The following is a 9,160-nucleotide window of genomic DNA, read 5'->3' as shown; positions in this document are numbered from 1 at the left end:
GTCAGTGCAAGAAAATCAATTATTCAAATTTGTAGTGCAGCTGTACAAGTAATTGCCCTGGGAAATCGAGTAAAACTCAGGTAAGTACAGGTAATTTGTAGGACCATGGTTCAGTACCTATAGCAAGCCCCCGCTCAGTCTCGGGAGGACAGTTGTCCCGTACCAAGCCTCAAGAGTAGCCATAATTGCCTCAATTAATTCCTCTTAATTAATATTTTCTCAGGGCTGGTTGGCTGGTGATACAAGCCTTTACAATATTTGTTTAATTGGCCTTTTGTAGTCTCAGTTTGGAGTCATGTAGCATGGTGACAACACAAAGGCACAATGGAGGGACTAGGACAGCGTGTTGTATCATCAGGACCTTTATTGCAGGATCACAAAGGAATATATGAACACAAGTTACAGATTTAAATATCACATACTGAACAATAAGTTTTAGTGATTGGGTTGGTATTTACGCGATCCCAAGCGATCCCAAAACTGCAAGCGTGGAATATAATATGTCAATATATTGACCCAGCACCCTTTCCCTTATTATTTCATCTGAATAAGTAACAACTAATACCCGGGTCAAGCACAACCAAACATAAAAGTTACAAGAAAAAATAAAACTTTTTTTTTCCAAAAGAGCGCAGCCTACACAAAATCGCTTTTACTGACAGGAACTGAACTTAATATAATGGCCCATTTTCTGGTCAAAGGCCATTTTGTTATTCCCAGACAACTTAAATTTGGTGTTACAATGACCTGTCACCTCAGATTCTAAAGCCACAGAATTTGTCCTTCTCTTGCCTATTGTTCGGGGCAAAATTAGACCAAATGACAGCGAACAAAATGCATAAATGCTGACAAAAGAACAGCACCCGACCTAACATTTCCATGACAACGCCACGGCCAATCAGCAGTAGGGGCCGTTTTTCGTGTTTAGTGGGACACATTTTGGAAAGAAAATGTTAAATTGAGAAAGTAAAACTATGCAGATAGCATGTTATTGTCAACATAGGCTAAAGGGAAAATTTGTAGACCTAAAATTATAGAACTGCTGAAAGAAAAACTTGAAAATTGCAGTAAATAACAGAAATGATTCAATGTGAGGAGTGTACTATGAGCAAAGTCGTACCTCAAACAGGAGCAATACAGAAATGTGTGTGACTGCTGATTACCTGTGTATAGAAAATTACCCCCGGAATCTGCGCCCATTATTTGTGTATAGAGCTCCTGGGCACATCCGCCCATCATGGAGACAATTGTTTTTAGGATGTAGGCTGACGGCAATAGTCACTCCTCTTCTGATGACTACTGAAGGTTTCTGATATAAGACAATGGGGCATTCAAAGTGTACATGGTGCAAAGCTTCATACCAAACTGAACTCATTATAAAGCTCACCGTAGATACCTGGGCCAAACATGGCAGCACTCGGTCAATGCAATGCTATAATTCTGCCAAGTGTATCAGTGTGCAGGTTTCTTTAACCACCAAAATTTAGGGAGAGGAATTGTTCCAAACCTATACACGGGGTATGTTCAAAATACTTCCAAATGACCATACTCAAGTCATTGTGACTGCATATATTCTCTGTAATCTTCACAATCACAAGCAGTGAGATGCTTCCACCAGCTCCTTGAATGGTCAAGAGGCCAAGAAGAAGCCGGTTAGGGCTCTGGATCGTCACGCTGCTTGTTGTGCTAACAATAAATTGTTTTAGCATATGATGAGCCAGTGATCTAAACAATTTCTGGAACAAAATCTCCATCCATTGTGAATAATTGCAGCAGTTACCGGAAAGGCTGTTGGGGTGGCATCATGAGCTCTTCAATATCCAGAATAGTGGTTGTAAAGAGACTTCTATTCTCTTCAGGTTCTGCCAGCAAACTATCCACTACTCTTTGTGATTCTCCTTTCTTGCAGTGACCTCTACTAATGCGTTTCCTTATTGAAAAGGAAACAATAGAGGATGGTAATAGACAGTTACCACTTAAAGCAATGATGCTACCACTGGTTCCCAATTGTCTATAAAAAGATTCATGTTAGTGAATAGGCTTGCACTTTTCACTTTCAATAGAAACATGAGGGGCTTAGTAATGAATTATGAGATCAATGGGTCCATTTCTAACTGCAATACTTATAAAGCCATTTGAATTGGGCATGACAAATAAAAGTGTTATTTCTGCAGAAATAATGGCAGTATTGTGTTCAAGCCATTCCCAAAAGTGGTGATCATCTGACATGATAATCTCTTATGAATCATTGGCAGCTCATGACTGAACTGCTGATCTTACTATTTACTGGCACCTAATTGCTTGGCTTGGGCAAAGGTTTGATGACCATGATATTCTGCTTTTTTCTGTATGACAGATCTGATTTGATAAAGTTTTGTCTGGCAGTATTGTGCTCACTTTTGCTCAGTAAAAGTTTTTTAAATCCTGAACTGAGTGGGGAGAAATGAGAACCCCTTGTCAGGTTTCTTCATATTCGGTCCCAGGGACGGCATTCTTACTAGACAAGAAGTGAAGGAAAAGTAAGTCTGTTTCCCTGGTGCAGATTTTCTCTAACTTCCTGTACTCACCCTAAAGGTAAGTAAAATGTACCCAAAACTTTTTTATTAGTTTATGTTTGTGCTTCTATTTCCAGGCTACCCATCTTCTTGCCCACTGACCTCCATGACAGTAAGATTTTACCAGTTCCAATAAAGCCAGGAAAGAAGAAAAGGAAAATGTCTCAGATTGCATATACGGCTGTTTTGTAAATATTTCACATCTATCAATAGCCAATTTTTTTTTAACATCTAATTCGTTTTAACAAATATAAAGTTTCCCATCTTATTTTCGTTTTATCGTAATATCTGTGTAAGTAGGTCGAGGCAATAATGTTTCATCAACACAAAACAAATAAAAATCCCATTCCTAAGCAGGCAGATAGATTATTAAATTCAGTGTTTCACCTTTGTAATTCCATTGGCATTTTGGGAGAAGTCTCACTGCTTGGTTGCAGCATCTCAGCCTTTCAAGCCGCTCTGTGTACGTCGGCTGGTGCTGTAAGTACTTCCCAGTAAATATTGCATTCCCCGCAGCAGAGTGTGGCTTAAAAAATGCTTTATTCTCTGTTGTCTTTCATCTCTCCCGCATATCCCATGGGGACTGGAGCTTTTATGAGTCTACCTTTCCATCTCTCTCCTCTGCGTTTTCCGCAACTGGTGGACGGAAAGTTTACAGAGCCGGCTAATGCTGGAGGCTGAGCACATACTGTTATTTATCAGTGTTTATTCACAGATTGTCCCCACATTTAAAGGAGAGCTCTGGTAAATAGTCATCCAGGTCAGCGCTCCTTGGGTTATGTGTTATCCTTTATAACAATGAACGTTGGCTGACTCCATTGCTGTGTGGAAATTTCTCAGCCTGTGTATATTTATTACCTTTACCTTGGACTAATTGTTGGTTTTTGCGCAGGCTGCGTCCATATTGGGGAGATTCACTCTGCACTAGACGAGGAAAAAACAAAATTAAAAATGTCACCAGAAGAGGAGATAAGGGAAAGCTTGCAATGGTGACACGTTTTAATTGACATCTCCGCAACAGTACATAGACCAGGAAATATATATGGTTAATGGAAACCTAAATGTATTAATATTTAATTCTTAAACACATTAACCAAATTAAAAAAAAAAATTTCACAATTTGTACATTTGCAGCTTTTATCAAATAATACCTGCAATAAAGGTCCATGTTCAGGCTGTTAGGGGGTGACAACGTTCTTTCTTAATCTCCAAATGGCTCTTCTGTGTTGTCCTTCCACTGCAAACTGTTTGTAGCTGCACCAAAGCTCATTGCATAGGGACATTCCACAGTTGTCAAAAATATTGCCGTTGCTAGATTAAGGAGCTGAAGGAGAACTGAGATGTTAAAAAAATAAAAGTGCATATCTACCTAAAGCCGTAAAAGTAAAAGTTATTCCCCCTCCTCCCCGCCATGCTCTCCCAATTACCTGTTTTATTTTACCTGGTTGTGCATTACTTGATCCTCTGCTGCGTCTCCTCCATTAGTGCAAGTCAGCGATCCATTCCTGTATCTCGGGTCCACGCGCCAGTCTTGACCACGTCCCTAAGAAGCCATTTATTGCAGTAATCCCTGGAGGCTGTTTGTTTTGCAGAAGAGCAGTCGGATGGGGTAAGATGGCTGAGACTTGGACCAAAGCAGTGTTGGGCAAGAGGAAGCCAGAACAGAGGCAGTGTTGAGAAAAGGTTGTCGGGATTGGAGCAGTCTGTGGTCTATAAAAGACACAAATACATCCAAAAACATAATACTTAAACCTGAAGCTGGTATCAGCCAGTCCCTGCACAGCAGAGAGAAGGAAACAGCACAAGGAGCCAATCAGTTGATATACTATTAAAAAGCTGAAACATATAGATGAGCTTTCACTGCTCAATCACAGGCTGGCTCAGAGGGCTTTTCCGGCTTCAGGTGGTGCATGCATTGGGCGTCCTTCACACATGAAATGAGGAAGCTCCATTCGCACCTCTATCCTGCTATGCAGACCACAATTGAATTGGATTAGATTTTCTGTTGTATGTGAAGTCTTTTGTATCACTGCTGCTTTTGCAGTTTTTTTCCACCATTTCATCAATATTAGGATTGATTTCCATTAAATTTCATTTAAGTCATTTCTTCTTCTGGATCTCACAAACTAAATAATGCATTTGTATCATACACACAAAAAGTAACCCGTACAATCATCTTCTGCTCAGTGCAGTGTCAACAAAATCGAATGAGAATGATGGAGAGGCCAGCAAACACATCTGATTTGCATGGACCAGGTCATAATCTTCAAACAAGTGTATTATCCAGCGGCTGGGTATGTGGCCATCATTTTACTCTCATCATTGCAAAATAAGAAACTAGAGCTTGGAAAAGCAAATAGAGGCCTCCAGCATATTTTTCGCCATCTGCGCTGACCTTGCTAACGAGCTGCGGCTATGACACGGCTCCCACACTCTTCTACCATGCACTCGCTCACCTCATTTCAAAACATTCCTCGTACAACGCTTGATGGACTGCAAAATCAAAACTTCATTTTCCTTTTCAGACATCACTGTGGAATGTTTTTTTCTTTGTCCTGAAGGTTTAATTGCAGCTGATGCATTGTTGTCTGATTTAAGGAGAGACAAGCAAGACATTTTTTAACGTGAGAAAACGTAGCCGGAGTCAGATCATTAAATCAAGGTAAAGGTTAGGATAAAAAAGCTGAAAGTTTATCGGAAAGTTCAGCGAGAAATAAAATATGGCCTGAGAAGGCTGTGCATGGATGTTAGAAATCATTGCAAAATCTTTATTGTTTTACAGAGAAGGAACTGCATGAAAACTGAACTCCAGTTGGCTGAAAAAGATAAATATACACACATAATTAGCTAAAAAATCAGATTCCTCAAACCTGGAAAAGACGCACAGCTCTTCGTGTGGGGATAAAGTTCAGCTCTTCGGTGCTCTCACCTCACTTTTTGGCACCTGTTTATTTCACCCGTTTGTCGTCGTCTTCCTTTGACAAATCTAAACAGTCTTGCATCCCCGCTGGGACTCCCCAGCATCCCATGTCTCTTTCTACACCAGTTTGTCATAATTAGCAGACGTTCGGATAAGCTAAGCGTACAGCGAGTACCCACAAATTATTAGACTTCGAGAGAGAAATAAAACGGCCATTTATTTTCAGCTGCCACTCGGATTGCAAATGAGCGTTTTTATTGTATGGCTGAAAGACATGGCGCGGCTTGAACATTTATCATTCCGGTGTTGCCAAGCTTTTGAAAGGCATCTGCCGTTGAGAAAACTCAATAGCGCGGGTGAAAAAAAATTATTAAATGCTTATCATGTGAGACAGGGAATGGGGAATAAAACACGTCCTCTGTAAATGTTAGCGATACTGAATTGATGGCGTATTAGTGAACGACGTTATATAGCTCTGCCATTTTCTATATGCCTCGTTCATTTCTTCCATCTCCTAGTGACAAAGTACATGTGGCAGAGATACGCCTTTACAATTACAAGGAATGTTATGGTGAAAGGATGTATTATAAGCGGAGCTTTTGGAAAACCACTGTTGTTTAGTTGCAATTTCAGAAAATAAGTAAAATCTAAACTTTGCAGTTGCACAGAACATAAAATCCTCATTTATACATAAACCCAACTTCAGGTTCTCCATTCCTGGCCCCATTAATGGCCGGCTTTCACCAGGAAGACTTAGGGCCAGTTGCATGGCTTGCTGGAGGGCTGAGCAGTACTCGTACCATTTCTTTCGTCATTGCACTGTACGAAGTCCATAGTCATGTCACTAACTGTCCCTCAAAGGAGCTCACAATGTTATGTCCCTACCACAGTCATATGTCATTAATGTAGTCTAAGGTCAATTTTTTAAGGGGAAGCCAATTAACCTAACTGCAAGTTTTTGTGATGTGGGAGGAAACCCACGCAGGCACGGGGAGAACCTGCAAACTCCATGCAGATAGTGTCCTGGCTGGGATTCGAACCTGGGACCTAGCACTGCGAAGGCCGGAGTGCTAACCACTGAGCCACTGTGCTGCCCATGGGGGGGGGGGGGGGGGGTCCATAACATTCTGCACTCACTTTATGTTCTCAGTCTTCCCAATTGTTTGGCACCATGGGCCTTGATTTATTAAAGCTCTCCAAGACTGGAGAAGGCTTGTGTATGAACCCGATTGAGCTACTGATAAGACCAATTAAAATAAAGGTAAAGCCACATAGGCATTGTATTATTTTCTAATACATCCTACAGACATGAGACTAATACAGCAAAACAAGGGCACTGTACCAGGAAAATAAGCATTTCATTTTCAAATACAGAACGTCACAATTCCAAAGGCCATTAAAAGAGTCCAGCCACTATTGACATTTCAGTTTTCCAAAAAGGCTAGAGAATTAAAAAAAAACAAAATGTATTTTGGTGTTCTAATTTTAATTTATTGCCCATTATTTGCAATATTAGTTTTTCCCTGGAAGTGATTTGCTGGCCCCACTGCTAATACATTTGTTGACGGTACACTTAATAAAGTTACCATGAAAATTTATAATGCTTGATGCCCTGATATGCAATGTGTAATTTAGATTACATAAAGGTTAGCCGTTTCACAGTAATTAAGTTGTTAACATAATTTAGGGGAAGAGTAACCTTGGGAAACTGCTTGCTTGGTTCAACACGCTGGGGAAAGTGATGAATAAAGGGATTTTATGGACGGGAGATGACAGGTCGCTATTAACTCCTTGTCTGATCTGCTGATACAAGATTTGTGTATTGATGAAACTTTTGGGAAATTCTTTAATAATCATATTACTAAACAGTGACACATACACTATATAGAAATGGTTTGTTATGCCGGGACACCGGTGGCTTGTTGGATATTGGTATAAAAGCCTTCTCCTTTACGGAAAGGCTCATCACAAAATTTTGCAATGTCTGTGTGTAAATTTCCTAAGCCATAGGAACTTTTTTTGAGGCCAGGTAGGATGACAAAACCCGACTTCTTCAACCTTCTAAACCCTTCAAAAGGTGTTCAAGGTTGAGGTCAGGGCTCTGTGCAGGACACCCAAGTTCCTCCACACCCTCAAAATCAGTGTTTCTCAAACAGTATATTAGTGTGGTGGTGATTGGGAAGAATTCTCCTTACATTGGTGGTCATTGGGAAGAATTCTCTTTACATTGGTGGTGATTGGGAAGAATTCCTCTTACATTGCTGGCCATTGTGAAGGCTGCCACCCTCACAGATAGCCAAAATGAATAGTGTCACTTAAACTGACCCGAGTCAAACTGCTCATTGGTCGAAGAACCCCTGGAAAACTCAAACTAAGTTCATTTAGTTTGAGAGGAGTCCACAGGCATTTGGACAGACAGTCGGTGTGATAGTCAGGTGCCCACAAAGGTTTGGCCATTCAGTGTAGCAAACTTTTTGTTACTATTGTGGAACATGTGTTAGGACTGTCCATAGCTTTCAAAAGGCTGCCAAACCCACTAAAGAAGGTACATGTAGGATTTCAGCCAGCACACCGCAGTACAAATGGCATTGCATTGCACCAACACATGTAATGTGCATAGCTTCGTGTTACCGTAACACAACTGTATGAAAGGCCCTTAAGGCAAAAAGTTGTCAGCCCCAGGCACTTGAGTGTTCTGGTAAATAAAAAATGTGACAGCACAGATTCACTCAGGATTTGCTGACTCTTTGTATGAAAAGCCTCTGCTGAGACTTTGCAACGGAGGGGGCTACCATGCAAGGAAGAGATTCCCATTCTAGTACCTGGCTGTACATATGACAACTGGAGACACTAAAGTCTCTTCTGCATTCTGCTCTCTGATTTCAGCATTCGGGGCAGGTAGTCTTGCTGTGAATGGAAGTGAAAAACTCACCTGGTGTATGAGAATTAGGAACAAAAACAAAAATGAATCCTTAACAGATCAATATATATTGATTACATTTTCCTAATTTTATTCTTTTAAAAACACATCCATATAAAAAATTCCAGTTACTTACAGTGGTTTGTATTTTTCATCGCCCAAGCTCCTTCTGGTCCCTACCGATTCCTGCACATGCTGCCCCATCTGGGAAGTTTGACTTTTGTGCGCCATTGGCAAAGAATCCATAAGTAGACCCGGACCTGGGGATATATTATTATTATTATCAGAGAGTATTTATATAGCGCCATCATATTACGCAGCGCTGTACAAAGTCCATAGTCCATCAAAGGAGCTCACAATCTAATGTCCCTACTATAGTCATATGTCATTAATGTAATCTAAGGTCAATTTAGGGGGAAGCCATTTACCTTAACTGCACATTTTTAGGATGTAGGAGGAAGGAGGAAACGGGGAGAACCTGCAAACTCCAATCAGATAGTGTCCTGGCTGGGATTTGAACCTAGGACCTAGCACTGCAAAGGCCAGAGTGCTAACCCCTGAGCCACTGTGCTGCCCGGTGGCATTCGACACATTTAGGTCGAAAATGTTACACCCAGCATTATTCAGCATAGCCAGATTTTTAATGTAAAAGGTTTGTCTTTCCTGCTACAAATATATAAAAAGCTGATCAAATAGCTACAAAAGTTTATTGTTTTCTGCCATACAAGGGAAATACATTTTGCACCCAACTTTGAAGCAGGGTGA

This window comes from Pyxicephalus adspersus, chromosome 6 (genome assembly GCF_032062135.1).
Source record: "Pyxicephalus adspersus chromosome 6, UCB_Pads_2.0, whole genome shotgun sequence".
Taxonomy (NCBI): domain Eukaryota; kingdom Metazoa; phylum Chordata; class Amphibia; order Anura; family Pyxicephalidae; genus Pyxicephalus; species Pyxicephalus adspersus.
This window is presented reverse-complemented; position numbering follows the sequence as displayed.